The sequence below is a fragment of the Heterodontus francisci genome, chromosome 30, assembly GCF_036365525.1.
Source record: "Heterodontus francisci isolate sHetFra1 chromosome 30, sHetFra1.hap1, whole genome shotgun sequence".
NCBI lineage: Eukaryota > Metazoa > Chordata > Chondrichthyes > Heterodontiformes > Heterodontidae > Heterodontus > Heterodontus francisci.
Genome location: NC_090400.1, coordinates 11,839,031 through 11,858,498, shown reverse-complemented (window position 1 = coordinate 11,858,498; position 19,468 = coordinate 11,839,031).

Here is a 19,468-nt window from a genome sequence, read left to right as displayed (position 1 = left end):
ACTAATTTCCTTCAATTCCTCATTCTCCCGAGTCCCTTGGATCTCTAATTCTGGGAAATTTCTTGTATCTTCCTCAGTGAAGACAGACACAAAATAAACATTTAGCTTCTCTGCCCTTTCTCTATTCCCAATTTTAAATTCTCCTGACTCTGCCTGTAATGGACCCACATTTGTCTTCGCCAAATGTTTCCTTTTTACATACCTACAGAAGCTTTTATATTCCTTTTTTATGTTTTTTGCTAGTTTACATTCATATTCTATTTTCCCTTTCTTTATCAGTTTCTTCATCCTCCTTTGCTGTATTCTAAAATCCTCTCAATCCTCAGGTTTACTACTATTTCTGGTAACTTTATAGGCCTTTTCTTTTAATCTTATACAATCCTTAATTTCTAGAAATATACCCTAGTGTTTGGATTGCTTTTTTTAATGGCTTTATTGACTTGTGTCGCTACTTTAAGTGCTTAGTGTATTCGTACTCCCAGGTCCCTTTGCTCCATTTAGATTGTTATTTTCCAAGTAATATGCTTTCTCCTTATTTTTTACCAAAATATATAAACACCGGCACAGTTAGCTGGGTCAAATAGCCTGTTTCTGTGCTGAATATTCTATGTAATTCTATGTCTGTTGGGGTGCACTACAATTGGCCTGAGCTAGTGAAGGGAAGAATCAGCAAAGGTCCCAATTCCAATGATCCATGGTGTAAAATGTGCACGTGGACATCTGGTGAGAACAGAATTGGTTTCAGTTCCAACTCGTTCCGTCCGTCAGTACTTAACTGTACATGTTCACGTGTCACTCCGATGATATGACAGGTGACAGCATCTTGATATGGGAAGAAAAAGGGAGAAAAAGAATGCATAGAAATTAATGAATACTTGAATAAATGTTTCTATTCCTATTAAGAGTTTATTAACCAATACTTACCATGTCCAGTTTTTACTGATGTGGGTAAAATTCTTCTAGTGCACAATATATACCCCATTTGCTAAGTAAATTGCCTCTGGATTAGAGGAACATAAGAACATGGGAACAAAAATATGCCATTCAGCCCCTAGAGCCTTCTCCATCATTCAATTAGATAATGGCTGATCTGTACCTCAATTCCATTTATTCACTTTGCTCCATATCCCTTGATACCCCGACTTAACAAAAATCAATCAATTTCAGTCTTGAAAGTTTCAATTGACCCAATATACATAGCCTTTGTGTGAAGAACAGCATCATGATTTAACTCCTGAACAGACTGGATCTAATTTTAAGATTATTCCCCTTTATTCTTGATTCCCCCACCAGAAGAAATGGTTACTGTTTCTACACTTTTTAGCATTGTAAAGACCTGGATTAATTTATCTCTCAATCTTCCTACGTTTCAGTGAAAATTATGCAATGATAATTTAACTCTACATCGAGATCTACACGTTCATTATAAAATAGCAGCAATCGCTTGACGCATAATGTGACACCTTTAACATTGAAAATGGCCACCTGCCGGAGAAACAATTACTGCAGCAGATACTTATGAACTTTTAATGATACCCACACCCCATGTACCAAATTTAATATATAACAATAAATAACAAATAGCTGTAGAAGTACAGGCCAGAATTTTATGGCTCCCCACAGGGGCAGGCTGGTAGCAGGGGGGCCGTAAAATTGAGTGGGAGGTGAGGGGTTCCGGTCACGATGCCTTCCCACCCCCGCTGCAATTTTACAAGGGGTGGCAGCGAGAAACAGCTTGCCCCGCTGCAGGCCAATCAAGGCCCTTAAATGGCCAATTAACTGCCACTTAAGAGCCTCCTCCCACCGCCACTGGTATTTTACCAGTGGCAGCCAGGTGACAAAGGCCTCTAGAATGCTCTTGCAGGCTGGGGGGGTGCCCTCCTGATCGGACACTCTGTGCCCCACAGAGGGCCCCCCTCCACGGCCCAATCAACCCCCCTGCATAACACTCTCCCCCGCCCCTGCCCCCCCTCCCCCCCCACAACCGACCCCTCTCCCTTGCCTCATTGAGGCCTGGCCGATTGTCCCTGGTGAGGCCTCAAAAACTTACATCAAAGCAAAATACTGCAGATGCTGGAAATCTGAAATAAAAACAAGAAATTTTGGAATTACTCAGCAGGTCTGGCAGCATCTGTGGAGAGAGAAGCAGAACTAACGTTTTAGGTCAGTTCTGATGTGCATGTCATATTTACCCCAAAAACTTACATTCTTTCCAGGGCCATCGGCCCTCTTGCTGCTATTGGCTGGGTGCAGTCTGCACAGTGGCCACTGCTCCTGGTGGCGCTGCTGGGACTGAGAGCTGCCAGCCCGCTGATTGGGTGGCAGCTTCATTAGGTGGGACTTCCTGCCTCAGAGAGGTGGAAGACCCACCCTAGGCCAATTAAGGGCCTGGCTCCCCAGGCCTGTTGGAGGCGGGCTCACCCCCAACTTTTTGGCCAGTGGGCGGTGCCTCCTGCCCAACATAAAATTCCAGACATAGATTCTGCATAAATTCATATTGAATACTATGAAGTATGTAATTAGTATACTATTAGGAATTAACTTTCCTCAAGAATTAATTCTTTAAATAAATTTAATCTAAACCAGGTGGTACTTTATGAATGCCAATCAAAGTGAAGGAAGGTTCTGGAAATAGAGCATTTCCGATATTAAAGGACATAATATCAGTATAAAGACTCCCAAGCCAGGTAGCAAAGTTAGATGCTGAAATAAAGCTCCCAGTACTCTGCCACAACAACGTGGCCCATGTCAACCTCAGGGGCACCAGACTGAAATCTTCCATTTCCCACACTACGCACCCTGTGGCCTCTCTCCAAGTGTCATTTATATAGAATTTACAGTACAGAAACAGGCCATTCAGCCTCACTGATCTATTCCACACCAGCCTCTTATACACTTCTGCATTAAACTCAGCATAACCTTCCAATTAGTACTGAAGCGGAGAGGGCTTTGGGTGTGGGCCCATACTGAGGTTATAGGAGCATAGGAGCAGGAGTAGGCCATTCAGCCCATTCAATACAATCATGGCTGATCATCCACTTCAATGCCCTTTTCCCATACCCAAATTCATTTCACACAGGATCTATATCCAGACATTGAGAGGGCAGACAAACTTGAAGAGTTTCCTTTGTGAATTCCTCCTATTGAAGATAACTGTAGGAGAAAATCTTATCAAAATGATCCAATTGCATCATCACATTACCCAGCAGAGAAAAAAGGGTAGTTATTCCCCTTCATTTTTGAGAATTAACTTTTAAACAAGTTTTTCTCCCCTACCCTATTAATGGATTATTAGCAAATATGACATCGTAATTCTGCCCTACAGCTTGGGAATCGTCATCAGCAGAGAACAAATACCCAACAGCCAACCTTTTTGCAGTTTTCTTAAAGTGAAAAAGTAATGCTATCATGCCATAAATGTTTGGGTTTTCAGATCAAGTCACTGTCAATTCAATTTGCAGCTACAGTATCATTATGACAGTCAGCCAACATTTTAACAATGTGCATGTCATAGCATTTGTTGACATACTAAAATGCCTAAAACAGAGGTAATTCCAACATCAAAATATGTTTGTTCAGTGCCAGCACTATCAAAGTGTGTCAGCTAGCATGCAGCATTAAGTACTGTATGCTGCCAATTCCTTCTCATCTTGCAAAATATGCTTAAGATATAAATTATCTATAAAGCATATGATAATAATTACAGAATATAACTGCTGTATTACATGGTCATACTCTGATAAATGCATAAAACAACTTTGCCAAGAAATGGTTTACTTGGATCACAATTTCTACAAAACCAGAGATAAAGGTTCCCCTAGGCCCTTTGTGAGCTTTCCCTGTAAATAACTGGAAGGAGTCAGTAATAATGCCATCATGTGAATTCTACTGATGATGCCTCAGTTTGGGTTCTGCAAAAACCACTCAGCTCAAGACCTCATCTCAGACTTGATTAAAAAGTCTTAAAGAAAGTTTTGTATTTATTTAATGCCTTTCACAATCTCAGAATGTCCCAAAGCACTTTACAGCCAGGTAAGTAGTTTGATGTGTAGTCACTGTTGTAATGTAGGAAACATGACAGCCAATTTGTGCACAGCAAGGTCCCACAAAAAACTATAATGGGGTGAATGACCAAAAAAACTGACTTTGTGAAGTTAGTCAAGGGTTAAACATTGGCTGCAACACTCCTGCACTTCTTCAATTAATGCCATGGGATCTTTAATATCCACCTGAGAGGACAGAGGGACCTCATTTTAATATATTTTAATGAAAGATTGAACTTCACCATTGACACACTCCCTCAGTGCTGCACTGAAGTGTCAGCTTAGATTATGTGTTCAAGTTTCTGGAGTGGGACTTGAACCCATGACCGCCTGATTCAAAGGCAAGGGTGCTACCACTGAGCCACAGCATCACATTACAAAAGAACTAAATGCCAGAATGGTGGAGTGAGTTGCGGCCCTTGACACCAAGCAGCATTTGATCAAGTATACTATTACGGAACCCTAGCAAAATTGAGTTTAACAGAGATGAAAGAGAAAAGCTTCAAGTGGTTAGTCACATCTGACTGAAAGAAAGATTGTATTAGTTGTCAGAGGTGAAGCTTCGCAGCCCCTGTACAACACTTCAATAGTTCTTTAGTGTTCTTAGCCCAACCATCTTTACCTGCTTCATCAACATCATAAAATCATCGACGATGACACAGCATTCAGCTTCATTTATAACAATAATGAAGCACTTAAGCACTTCATGCCAGCCTACAGCAGGAGCTGGATAGCATTCAGGCTTGGGTTGGCAAGTACCTCACATGCCACTTAAATGCCAGGCAATAACCTTGTCCAACAAGAAGGACCAAAAACCTCCCTCAAACTGCTGTAGCATAAGCATTGCCAAATTCCCAATCATTGATATCTTGAAGGTGGATGAGGAAGGGGGGTGGGGGCACCAGCGATCAGAAGCTGAACTGAATTAGTCACACTAACACTGTGACTGCAGATCAGAGCAGCAACTGAGTACTCTGCAATGAGAAGCTTACCTCTTGACCCTTCAAATGCCTGTCCACCATCTACAAGGCACAAGCATGAGTGTGATAGAATACTCTCCATTTTCCTGCAACTCCAACAACACTCAAGAAGCCCGACACAATCCAGGACAAAGCAGTCCGCTTGATTGGCACACCATTCACCACCTTAAACATTCACTTCCTCTACCACCAGTGCACTGTGGCTGCAGTGTGTATCATCTACAAGATGCATTACAGCAACTCAGCAAGGTTCGTTCGACAGCACTTTCCAAACGTGCGACCTCTACCACCTAGAAGAACAAGGGCAGCAGATGCATGGGAACATAACTGCCTGCAAGTTCCCCAAGTCACACACGATCCTGATTTGGAAGTATATCGCCGTTCCTTCACTGTCGCTGGATTCAAAATTCTGGAACTCCCCCCAACACCGCTGCGGGTGCACCTACACCACATAGACAGCAGTGGTTCAAGACAACTCACCACCTTTACGAGGGCAATTAGGGATGGGCAATAAATGCATGGCTTGCCAGCGATGCCCACAGCCCATGAATGAATAATAAAAACTCATCACTTGCCTGCAACAACACTCAACGAAACTCAGCACTCCAACATTGAAATACCCCCTCCCCCAATGGCGCAATGTGACTTAAGAATACATAATCTACAGAATGTACTACGGCAAGTTCACCAAGCTTAATTCAACAGCATGTCCCAACCCCGCAACTTCTACCACCAAGGGGGACAAGAGCATAATATCATGGTTGCACCATCACCTGTAAGTTCCCCTCCAAGTTACATATCACTCTGACTTGGACATGTATTGTTGTTCCTTCATCATCACAGGAACAATACCCTGGAAATCCTTACCTAGTGCCAACATAGGAATAGCATCATGAAAAGGACTGCGATGGATCAAGAGACAAATAACTTCTCAGAGACAGTGAGGATAGAAAATAAAAGCGATCTTATAAGCATGTCCACATCCTGAAAACATTTTTTTTTAAAGTAGGGAGGAGGTGGGAGTTTGCAGCTGGGAGGGATATCGAAGTCAGATCCTGGAATGGCTAGTAGCTGGGGATGAGGCAGAGAAGCATCTTCGCCCTGGGCCAGTTGACCTTATTAGTCTTTGTCCACAGCCATGGTCTTAACTAATTCTGAAATTGCTGCAACACATTCGGGTATGAGAGAAATTAGGGGTGGGAGGGGCGGAAAGAGGGTAGTAGAAAAAATTTGCAAAGCACTTCTGCTGTGTGCATACTGAAATACTCAAACAGATGTGAATGTGTCACACAAAGAGAATATATGATGAAGAGCCCCAAGGAATGATCCCTATCTCATTCATGGTATTGACCATAACAAGCTTGCAAACCAGCTCATATCTCATGACTCTTTCTATGCATAACAAATACAACACTAATGAGTAGCTTCCAAAAGGGCTTTCTAAGCTTGTCTCTTTCCGAGGCAAGACTGGCATTAAAATGAGTGGTTACAGGGGTAATTGGTATGCAAAACAGGAACGTCATAGCACTGCAGTAAGGAATGCTGTTCTGCTGCTGGGATTAAGGCAGATTAAAAAGAGCTTTACTTTGCATTTTACTGGTGCCACAACATAGCATTGCCTGATACAAATGGTGAATGCAAAGAGTAGAAACATTTTCTAATCAGAGGAACTAAGGCTTTTTACATTGGAAGGTACAGATATAAGTCGGAGTTATTGCAGTCAACTTTATGGTGTCTGGGCAACTCATGAATCATTCTAGTATAGCCATGGGAAGAAGAGGCTTCCTGTCCTCTCAGTAAAAGGATAATTGAGTAAAATTTAAACTAAAATACTAAAAGCCACTTAACAATTCCTCAGAAACTTGGAATGAATTATGGTGTGGATTTTACCAGCCCTTTGGGGACAAGCTAGGAGGTGGGAAGGCGGGAAAGATGGGGCTGGATTGGGTGCTGGCAGCAGGGGTCTCACTGGACCCAAATGTTAGGGTGAGAGAGGAAGGGGTGAACCCGCTTCAGCGGTCAGGGGGACCCGGAGCCACATCTTGTCAGCGGCTGCTGCCAGCGCAGGCATCCTTACTAAAGATAACCATCTGCCCCCAAGACCTGCCAGCCAATCAGAGGGCTGGAAGCTCAGCAGCTGCAGTAGTACAATTGGGAGTGGTGGCCACTGCTGGGGCTGCATCTGGAGGAGGAGGGCATATCATCGATGGATGTCGCCCTCACAACCAGGTAACTGGGGACTCGGGGGGGGGTGGGGGGGGGGGCGCCAGGGCCAGTCAGGTAGGCTCCGGTGAGGAGTTGCAGGTAGGTTGGCGAGGGCAGACGGGGGGAGGTGGCCATTGCTGCCGGGGCCTTTCCCTGGGCCAAAGAGTGCCCAAAAAGGAAGGCCTCACCCCACACCGAGCCCGCCGGGAGGCTCAGGGTTTACCTGGTGGTCTCCCCATGTGGTGGAAGGCCACACAGTGCCCTGCCCCCACCCCACTGCTGGATAAATGACAGCAGAGGCGGCAAAAGGCCCTTAATTGGCCTCTTAAGTTGCTCAATTGGCTCTGGGTGGGAGGATCGTCCATTAACTTTTCCAGCACTGGCAAGATGACATGGCATCAGGAAAATAACAGGCATGTTTAAGAAGGGTGGCAAGGATAATCCAGGAAATTATAGGCCGGTGAGCCTTACATTAGTGGTAGGGAACCTATTAGAGAGGATTATTCGGGACAGGATTTACTCCCATTTGGAAACAAACGAACTTATTAGTGAGAGACAGCATGGTTTTGTGAAGGGGAGGTCGTGTCTTACTAATTTGATTGAGTTTTTTGAGGAAGTGACGAAGGTGGTTGATGAAGGAAGGGCAGTGAATGTTATCTATATGGACTTTAGTAAAGCCTTTGACAAGGTCCCGCATGGCAGACTGGTACAAAAGGTGAAGTCACACGGGATCAGAGCTGAGCTGGCAAGATGGATACAGAACTGGCTCAGTCATAGAAGACAGAGGGTATCAGTGGATGGGTGTTTTTCTGAATGGAGTGATGTGACTAGTGGTGTTCCGCAGGGATCAGTGCTGGGACCTTTGCTGTTTGTAGTATATATAAATGATTTGGAGGAAAATGTAGATGGTCTGATTAGTAAGTTTGCAGACGACACAAAGGTGGTGGAGTTGCGGATAATGATGAGGATTGTCAGAGGATACAGCAGGATATAGATCGGTTGGAGACTTGGGCAGAGAAATGGCAGATGGAGCTTGATCCGGACAAATGTGAGGTAATGCATTTTGGAAGGTCTAATGCAGGTGGGAGGTATACAGTAAATGGCAGAACCTTTAGGAGGATTGACAGGCAGAGAGATCTGGGCGTACAGGTCCACAGGTCACTGAAAGTGGCAACGCTGGTGGATAAGGTAGTCAAGAAGGCATTCGGCATGCTTGCCTTCATCGGTCGGGGCATAGAGTATAAAAATTGGCAAGTCATGTTGCAGCTGTACAGAACCTTAGTTAGGCCACACTTAGAATATTGCGTGCAATTCTGGTCGCCACACTACCAGAAGGACGTGGAGGCTTTGGAGAGGGTCTGGAGGGCATTAGCTATGAGGAGAGGTTGGAAAAACTCGGATTGTTTTCACTGGAATGACGGAGGTGGAGGGGCGACATGATAGAGGTTTACAAAGTTATGAGCGGCATGGACAGAGTGGATAGTCAGAAGCTTTTTCCCAGGGAGGAAGAGTCAGTTACTAGGGGACATAGGTTTAAGGTGCGAGGGGCAAAGTTTAGAGGGGATGTGTGAGGCAAGTTTTTTACACAGAGGGTGGTGAGGGCCTGGAACTTGCTGCCAGGGGAGGTGGTGGAAGCAGATACGATAGCGACGTTTAAGAGACATCTTGACAAATACATGAATAGGAAGGAAATAGAGGGATATGGACCCCGGAAGTGCAGAAGGTGTTAGTTTAGGCAGGCATCAAGATCGGCGCAGGCTTGGAGGGCCGAATGGCCTGTTCCTGTGCTGTATTGTTCTTTGTTCTTTGTTCTTCTATGCCACCTGCCACCCTCCGACACCATTTTACCAGCCTTACCACCTCCCAGCCCATCTCCAAAGGGCTGGTAAGATCCAGCCAATGGTTGTCAATGGGTGGCACGCCTGTCATCTTCCCACCACCATGGCATCTTGCCAGCAGCGGGAAAGATGGTGGATGACCCTCCCACACAGAGCCCAATTGAGCCACTTAAGTGGCCAAATAAGGGCCTCTTCCTCTTTCCGCTGGCATTTAACCAGTGGCAGGGGGGCCCTATGCTGTGTGGACAGAGCACCAGATAAACACTGGCAGCCTCCCAGCAGGCTCCAGCGGGAGAGGCTCCTTCTTTTTTGGGAACTCTTTGGCCCACGGAAGGGCCCGCTGGCAGCAATGGCCAACCCCACAGCAATAGCGCTGCCTTCTCTCACCAAACACACCGCAGAACCCCCCCAACCCCCATTGCCCGAGCCTGTCTGATTGGCCCCAGCATCCCCAGACACCGCTTACCTGGTTGTAAGGACGCCCTCCTCCTCCAGGTGCAGCCCCAGCAGTGGTCACCACTCCCAGTGGCACAACTGAGGCTTCTGAGCTACTAGCCCTCTGATTGGCCGGCAGCTCTTGAGGGCAGGCAGCCGTCCTTAAAAGGCATGACCACCCTAATGGCAATTAATTGGCTTCTGCCCTGGGTCTCGCTGACCACTGAAACACCTTCCCCCCACCCACCCCCCCCCACCCCCCCAACTTTCAGGTCGGCAGATCTCCTGCCGCCAACACTAATACTGGGTATACATAAACCTGCAGGTATTCTTGATTGCACTGTCGTGCTACACCAAAGAGCTGTCACACATTTATAGAGATTGTAATCTGAAGCCACCATCACATTCACCTAAATCACAAGTGTTACTGAACAAGTGCAAAAGATTTGGATCAAGCAGACTCATTTAGGATTAACAAAGTCTCAACTAAACCTGACTTTTAAATGTCCATGAGAAATTTGATAAGAAAATCCGTAGTAGAAGCAGATCACACGCCACACAGATACATTATTATCTTCGAGAAAAATTGACCTAGGATAACTGAATAAACTGTCCATCATATTTTTCCCCAATTAGAACCTGTCCAATTGATTTTTTCTGTGCATTAACTTTCTTTTTTTCTGTAATAGGTAGTTGAGACACAGTCGGGGCTAGAAGTTGATAGAGAGGAGGTATTACGTAGGCTGGCAGTACTTAAGATTGATAAGTCATCAGGACTGGATGAGATGCATCCAAGGATACTGAGGGAAGTAAGGGAGGAAATTGCAGAGGTACTGGCCATAATCTTCCAATCCTCCTTAGATACAGGAGTGGTGCCAGAGGACTGGAGATTTGCAACGATTACACCCTTGATCAAAAAAGGGTGTAAGGATAAGCCCAGCAACTATAAGCTAGTCAGTTTAACCTCAGTAGTGGGAAAGCTTTTAGAAGTAATAATTCGGGACAATGTGGATTCATTAAGGAAAGCTAGCACAGGTTTGTTAAGAGCTAATTATGCTTAACTAACTTGCTTGAATTTTTTGATGCAGTAACCAAGAGGGTTGATGAAAGTAATGCAGTTGATGTGGTATACATGGACTTCCAAAAGGCATTTGACAAGTGTCACATAACAGGCTTGTCAGCAAAGGTAGAGGCCATGGAATAAAAGTGACAGTAGCAGCATGGATACAAAATTGGCTGCGTGACAGGCAACAGAGAGTAGTGGTGAACAGTTGTTTTTCGTACTGAACCAAGGTATATATTGTGGTTCAAAAACAAGAAATGCTGGATTCACTCAGCAGGTCTGGCAGCATCTGTGGAAAGAGAAGCAGAGTTAACGTTTCGGGTCAGTGACCCTTCTTCGGAACTGACAAATATTAGAAAAGTCACAGATTATAAACAAGTGAGGTGGGGGTTGGGCAAGAGATAACAAAGGAGAAGGTGCAGATTGGACCAGGCCACATAGCTGACCAAAAGGTCACGGAGCAAAGGCAAACAATATGTTAATGGTGTGTTGAAAGACAAAGCATTAGTACAGATTAGGTGTGAATATACTGAATATTGAACATCAGCAAGTGCAAACCTGAAGAAAAACAACCTGAAAAAAACAGTGGGTAAGCAAACTGAACAAACTCAGATGAAATGAAATAAATGCAAAAAAAGATTGTAAAAAATGTAAAAAGGAATGCAAAAAAAAAAAGAGGAAGAAAAAATAACTAAAAATGACTAAAAATGAAAGTAAAGTGGGGGGCTGTCATGCTCTGAAATTATTGAACTCAATGTTCAGTCCGGCAGGCTGTAGTGTGCCTAATCGGTAGATGAGATGCTGTTCCTCGAGCTTGCGTTGATGTTCACTGGAACACTGCAGCAATCCCAGGACAGAGATGTGAGCATGAGAGCAGGGGGGAGTGTTGAAATGGCAAGCAACCGGAAGCTCAGGGTCCTGCTTGCGGACTGAGCGGAGATGTTCCGCAAAGCGGTCACCCAGTCTGCGCTTGGTCTCCCCAATGTAGAGGAGACCACACTGTGAGCAGCGAATACAGTATATTACATTGAAAGAAGTACAAGTAAATCGCTGCTTCACCTGAAAGGAGTGTTTGGGGCCTGGGATAGTGAGGAGAGAGGAGGTAAATGGGCAGGTATTACACCTCCTGCGATTGCAAGGGAAGGTGCCCTGGGACGGGGACGAGGTGGTGGGGGTAATGGAGGAGTGGACCAGGGTGTCGCGGAGGGAACGATCCCTTCGGAATGCTGACAGGGGAAGGGAGGGGAAGATGCGACTGGTAGTGGCATCACGCTGGAGGTGGCGAAAATGGCGGAGGATGATCCTTTGGATATGGAGGCTGGTGGGATGAAAAGTGAGGACAAGGGGAACCCTGTCACGGTTCTGGGAGGGAGGGGAAGGGGTGAGGGTAGAGGTGCAGGGAATGGGTCGGACACGGTTGAGGGCCCTGTCAACCACAATGGGGGGAAAATCCTCGGTTGAGGAAAAAGGAGGTCATATCAGAAGCACCGTCATGGAAGGTAGCATCATCAGAGCAGATGCGTCGGAGACGGAGAAACTGGGAGAATGGAATGGAGTCCTTACAGGAGGTAGGGTGTGAAGAAGTGTAGTCGAGGTAGCTGTGGGAGTCAGTGGGCTTATAATGGATATTGGTAGACAACCTATCCCCAGAGATGGAGACAGAGAAGTCGAGAAAGGGAAGGGAAGTGTCAGAGATGGACCATGTAAAGGTGAGAGAAGGGTGGAAATTGGAAGCAAAGTTGATAAAGTTTTCTAGTTCGGGGCGGGAGCAGGAAACGGCACCGATAAAGTCATCAATGTACCGGAAAAAGAGTTGGGGGAGGGGGCCTGAGTAGGACTGGAACAAAGAATGCTCGACATATCCCACAAAAAGACAGGCATAACTAGGACCCATGCGGGTACCCATAGCGACACCTTTTACTTGAAGGAAATGCATGGAGTTGAAGGAGAAGTTGTTCAATGTGAGAACAAGTTCAGCCAGGCGGAGGAGGGTGTTGGTGGATGGGGACTGGTTGGGCCTCTGTTCCAGGAAGAAGCGGAGAGCCCTCAAACCATCCTGGTGGGGGATGGAGGTGTAGAGCGATTGGACGTCCATAGTGAAGAGGAGGCGGTTGGGACCAGGAAACTGGAAATTGTCAAAATGACGTAGGGCGTCAGAAGAGTCACGGATGTAGGTGGGAAGAGACTGGACCAGCGGAGAAAAGATAGAGTCTAGATAGGAAGAAATAAGTTCAGTTGGGCAGGAGCAGGCTGACACAATGGGTCGGCCGGGACAGTCCCGTTTGTGGATTTTGGGAAGGAGGTAGAAGCGGGCTGTCCGGGGTTGCGGGACTATGAGGTTGGAAGCTGTAGAGGGAAGACCTCCAGAGGAGATGAGGTCAGTGACAGTCCTTTGGACGGTGGCTTGATGTTCGGTGGTGGGGTCATGGTCCAGAGGGAGGTAGGAAGAGGTGTCTGTGAGTTGGCGTTGAGCTTCTGCAAGGTAGAGGTCGGTACGCCATACAACAACAGCACCACCCTTGTCTGCAGGTTTGATGACCATGTCGGGGTTAGACCTGAGAGAACGGAGTGCCTCAAGTTCAGAGGGGGACAGGTTAGAGTGAGTGAGGGGGGCAGAGAAATTGAGACGACCAATGTCTCGCCGACAGTTTTCAATAAAGAGATCAAGAGCGGGTAAGAGGCCAGGGTGAGGGGTCCAGGTAGAGGGAGAATGCTGGAGGCGGGTGAATGGGTCTGCTGGTCGGGGGGAGGACTCCTGGTCGAAGAAGTGAGCCCGGAGGCGGAGGCGACGGAAGAAGAGCTCAGCGTCATGCCGAGCGCGAAATTCATTGAGGTGGGGGCGTAAGGGGATAAAACTGAGACCTTTGCTGAGTACAGAACGCTCAGCATCAGAGAGGGGGAGGTCAGAGGGTATAGTGAATACACGGCAAGGGGTCAGATCAGAAGGGGTGGGGTCAGAGGGAAGTGAAGCGGAAGGAGGATCTGGAGGGGCATTAGTCCCCATCAGCTGCCGGAGCTTGCGTTCCTTAACACCTGAAAGGAAGAAAAAAAGTTTTTTGTTAATGCGTCGGATGAGACGTAAGATGAGATGAAACTGCGGAGTAGAACAGATTTGAGATAAGGTGAGACGGTGCTGCTGGAGAGAGATTATATATTGTGGTTCTCCAGTGTTAGGTCCACTGCTTTATTTGATATATATTGATGAGCTAGACTTGGGTATACAGGGCACAATTTCAAAATTTGCAGATGACACAAAACTTGGAAATATTGTGAAGTGTGAGGAGGATAGTGATAAATTTCAAGAGGACATAGAAGGGCTGGTGGAATGGGCAGACAAGTGGCAGCTGAAAATTAACGCACAGAATTGCGAAGTGGTTCATTTTGCGAGGAAGAACAAGGAGAGGCAATATAATTTAAAAGGGGGTGCAGGAGCAGAGGGACCTGGGGATATATGTGCACAGTGGCGCAGTGGTTAGCACCGCAGCCTCACAGCTCCAGGAACCCGGGTTCGATTCTGGGTACTGCCTGTGCGGAGTTTGCAAGTTCTGCCTGTGACCGCGTGGGTTTTCGCCGGGTGCTCCAGTTTCCTCCCACAGCCAAAGACTTGCAGGTGATAGGCAAATTGGCTGTTGTAAATTGCCCCTAGTGTAGTTAGGTGGTAGGGAATATGGGATTACTGTAGGGTTAGTATAAATGGGTGGTTGTTGTCGGCACATTCTCGGTGGGCCGAAGGGCCTGTTTCAGTGCTGTATCTCTAAAATGAAAAAAATAAAATCATTGAAGGTGGCAGGGCAGGTTAAGAAAGTAGTTAATAAAGCATATGGGATCCTGGGATTTATCAATAGGGGTATAGAGTACAAAAACAAGGAAAGTACAATAAATCTGTATGAAACACTGGTTCAACCTCAACTGGAGTATTGTGTCCAGTTCTGGGCACTACACTTTAGGAAGGATTAGAAAGCGTGCAGAAAAGATTCACGAGAATGGTTCCAGGGATGAGGAACTTTAGTTACGTGGATAGTTTGGAGAAGCTGGGGCTGTTTACCTTGGAGAAGAGACGATTAAGGAGATCTGATAAAGGTGTTCAAAATCATGAGGTGCCTGGACAGAGTAGATAGGGAGAAACAGTCCCTTTGGCAGAAGGGTCCAGAACATTTGAACACTAAATATATGGTTGCTACCTTTTTTATGAATCCTCTACTTAAAGGCAGAACAGATTCCAAGTTCAAAAGAAAGCTACTGGCAAATATCTTCAAAAAGAGATGTAAAATCTCTTTAAAAGATATTTATTATTTGCAAAAAGTAGAAGAAAGCTAAACAGCAGGCTGGATTCCACTAATTTCACCTGGTTCAGTCGACTGATTTATCCACCCAACTTCAAGAAATCCATACTCTCCTAATTACAGTAAAATGCTGAAAGTGTTTCCTTTATTTTGCTCGTTCTGGGGACGTGAGCATTTCTGGCAAGGTCAGCATTTATTGCCAAACCCTAATTGCCCTTGAGCAGGTGGTGGTGGGCTGCCTTCTTGCAGCCCTTGCAGTGTAGGTGCACCCACAGTGTTGTGAGGGAGAGTTCCAGGATTTTTACCCAGCAAAAGTAGAAGAACAGTGATATAGTTTGAAGTCAGGATGGTGTGTGGCTTGGAGGGGAACTTTCAGGTGGTGGTGTTCCCATGCATCTGCTGCCTTTGTTCCTCTAGATCAGGGTTGTCCAACCTTTTCAGGCGGAGGGCCGCAATACAATTTTTGCTCGGCCTGAGGGGCCGGTGAACAAATTTCGAAAGATGAAGACATTAAAAATATATCTTACTGATAAAAACAACAAATGTGCATTTTTGTCAAAAAGTTTTAAATGAGACAAATGGATTGATTTACTTTCTCGTCACTATATTGAAAACTGATTTAGTGACATACCTAGCATTGTTTTTGCTTGCATTAGTAGTCAATCTCTGCTCGCGCACTTGATGTAGCGATGCAGAGTATTCTGGATAGATATCCATCTGTCAAGAGTGATCTTGATCTCTCTCTCTGTCTCTGTCTCTCTTCCTGTGTTCCCCCCTCTCTGTGTTGTTCTCCCCTGTCTGTGTTGTTCTCGCTCTCCATGTTCTCCCCCCACCATCCCCCCCTCTCTGTCCCCCTCTTTCTCTGTTGCCCCCTCTCTTTCTGTTCCCCTCTCCCTTTGTTTCTCCCTCTCTCTCTGTTCTCCTCTCTGTTTTCCCTCTCTCTCTGTACCCCCCTCTCTCTCTCTGTCCCCCTCTTTCTGTCCCTCTCTCTGTTTCCCCCTATCTCTCTGACCCCCTCTCTCTCTTTGTTCCTCTCTCTTTCTCTGTTCCCCCTCTCTCTCTCTCCCCCACCACCACCACCCCCATCCCTCTCTCTGACAGTTGCAGTGAGTGGGAGTGCTCAGCAAACCAACTTTGTGATTGGTCAGTTTGTTTAAAAACATCACGCTGTCAGTTTCACAGCTGACAACTGCTGAAGCAGGAACGCGCTTCCCAACATCGGACAGATTCGGGGTTTTCCGACTTCTTTTTAAAAGCCCGCTGGAAAACCCCGAATCTGTCCAATGTTGGGAAGCGCATTTCATTAATGGCCACTCCATGGCCCATGGAGGGGCCCCCCCTGGCAGCATTAGCCGCATTTCCCCCCCGCCAACCCCTGGCTCCAACACCACTGGATAGTTCACCCCTTCAATTGCCAGGGCATGCTTGCCTGGCTCCCGTACAAAAAAGATAAAAACTTACCTTACCTATCAGTGGCACTGCCGAGGCTGCCAAGCTGCCAGCCCTCTGCTTGGATGGCAGTCCCGGCGGCAGCCTCTTATTTGGTTTTCGCCGGTAAAATCCCGTCTGGGGTACCGCCGTCCGTCCGCGTGGGGTTGGGACCCACTTTCAGTCCTGGCAGCCGGACTACCCGCCTCCTCGTAAAATCCATCCCTCGCTCACAATGAGGAGCAGACCCAGTGTGGAAGGGCCATTGCTATTGGTACCAGCACTCTGGACTTGAGAAGGGAAATGAGCCTTGCTGCCCATTCCCAATTGCTATCCACTGACTTCTACTAGGAGGTGTATACGTGTGAAAACTGGATGAATACAGGTTGGGATTGAATAGTTGGCTGGCATCCATGGGTTACTACAGGGATTTAGCAAACACATTTTTGTTTATTTTACCGTCAGAGTTTCACAATTTAAATTTTTATTTCATTCTTGGGATATAGGCACCACTGGCAAGGCCAATATTAATTGCCCTAACTGCCCTTGAGCCATCTTCTTGAACCACTGCAGTCCGTGCGATGAAGGTACTCTCACAGTGCCGACAGCAAGTTCCAGAATTTTAAATCAGCCACAATGAAGGAACGGTGGCGATATTTGTTCAAGTCAGGATAGTGTAGGACTTAGAGGGGAACTTGGAGGCGATGCTGTTCCCAGATGCCTGCTGCTCTTGTCCTTCTAGGTGGTAGAATCTACATGTACGCTAACAACACCCAGCCCTACCTCACTATCACCACTCTTCACCCTTCCATTGCCTCGGATTTGTGGCACAACCTGTCCGAAATTCAGTATTCAATGAGCAGAAATTTCCTTCAATGAAATAACAGAAGACAAAAGTCATTGTTTTCGTCCCCCACCAACAAAGTCCATTCCCTAGCCACCGACTCCATCCTCCCACACCCTGACTGAGGCTGAACTGGAATGTTTGTACACTCAACATCCTATCTGACACTGTGTTGAACTTCCCACCACTTATCATCTCCGTCAACAAGACTGCCTACTTCCACATCCATAATATTACCTGTCTCAACCCTTGCCCTAGCTCATCTGCTGCTGAAACCTTCATCCATGCCTTTGTTACTTCCAGACTCAACTATTCCAATGCTCTACTGGCTGGTCTGCCACCTTCCATCCTCCATAAACTCGAGCTCATCCAAAAATTTGGTGCCCATATCCTAACTCGCACCAAGCACATTCACCCATCCCCACTATGCTCACTGCCTTATATTCGCTCTCAGCCCAGCAACATGTCAATCTGATGTTCAAATCCTTCAATGGCCTCGCCCCTCCTATATCTCTCTAATTTTCTCGCTTTTTGGAGATAGTCATTGTCTGGCATATTACTTGCCACTTTGCAGCCCAGGCCTGGATGTTGTCCAGGTCTCGTTGTGTGTGGACACAGACTGCTTCCTTCTCTGAGAAATTGCTCATGGAACTGAACACAGTGTAATCATCAGCAAACAGCACCACTTATGATGAAAAAAGTCATAGATGAAGCAGCTAAAATAGTTGGGCCGAGGACACTCCCTTCAGGAACTCTTGCAGCAATGTCCTGTGGCTGATATGATTGGCTTCCAACAACCAAATCCAAATCTACCTTTGTGCCAGGTGTGATTCTGGCTATTGGAGAGTACTCTAACATTCGAGGTCTACAGCTGACAGCTTTTAAAATTTGTTTCATGGGATGTGGGCATCACTGGTAAGGCCAGCATTTATTGCCCATCCCTAATTGCCCTTAAGACGGTGGTGATGAGCTGCCTTCTTGAGCAACTGCAGTCCATCTGGTGCAGGTACACCCACAGTGCTGTTAGGGAGGGAGATCTAGGATTTTGACCCAGCGACAGTGAAGGAACGGCGATATACTTCCAAGTCAGGATGGTGTATGGCTTGGAGGGGAACTTGCAGATGGTGGTGTTCCCAGGCATCTGCTGCCCTTGTCCTTCTCGGTGGAAGAGGTCATGGGTTTGGAAGGGGCTGTCGAAGGAGGCGTGGTGAGTTGCTGCAGTGCATCTTGTATATGGTACATACTGCTGCCACTGTGCGTCGGTGGTGGAGGGAGTGAATGTTTGTAGATGGGGTGCCACTCAAGTGGGCTGCTTTGTCCTTGATGGTGTCGAGCTTCTTGAGTGTTGTTGGAGTTGCATGCATCCAGGCAAGTGGAGAGTATTCCATCACACTCCTGACTTGTGCCTTGTAGCTGATGGGCAGGCTTTGGGGAGTCAGGAGGTGGGTTATTTGCTGCAGAATTCCCAGGCTCTGACCTGCTCTTGTAGCTACAGTATTTATGTGGCTGCTCCAGTTCAGTTTCTGGTCAATGGTAAGACCAGGATGCTGATAGTGCGGGATTCAATGATGGTAATGCTTTGAATGTCAAGGGGAGATGGTTAGATTCTCTCTTGTTGGAGATGGTCATTGCCTGGCACTTGTGTGGCGCAAATGTTACTTGCCATTTATCAGCCCAAGCCTGAATGATGTCCAGGTCTTGCTGCATGTGGACACGGACTGCTTCAGTATCTGAGAAGTTGCGAATGGTACTGAACACTGTGCAATCACCAGTGAACATCTCCCAATCTGACCTTATGATGCAGGAAAGGTCATTGATGAACCAATTGAAAATGTTTGGGACTTGGACACTACCCTGAGGGACTCCTGCAGAAATGTCCTGGGGCTGAGATGATCGGCCTCCAACAACCACAACCATCTTGCTTTGTGATAGGTATGACTCCAACCAGCGGAGAGTTTTCTCATTGATTCCCACTGACTTCAATTTTGCTAGGGCTCCTTGCCACCACACTTGGTCAAATGTTGCCTTGATGTCAAGGACAGTCACTCTCATCTCACCTCTGGAATTCAGCTCTTTTGTCCATGTTTGGACAAAGGCTGTAATGAGGTCAGGAGCTGAGTGGCCCTGGCAGAACCCAAACTGAGCATCAGTGAGCAGGTGGTTGCTATTTAAGTGGCGCTTGATAGCATTGTCGATGATACCTTCCATCACTTTGCTGATGATCGAACGTAGACTGATGGGGCGGTAACTGACCAGATTCAATTTGTCCTGCTTTTTGTCGACAGGACATACTTGGGCAATTTTCCACATTGTCGGGTGGATGGCAGTGTTTTAGCTGTCGTGGAACAG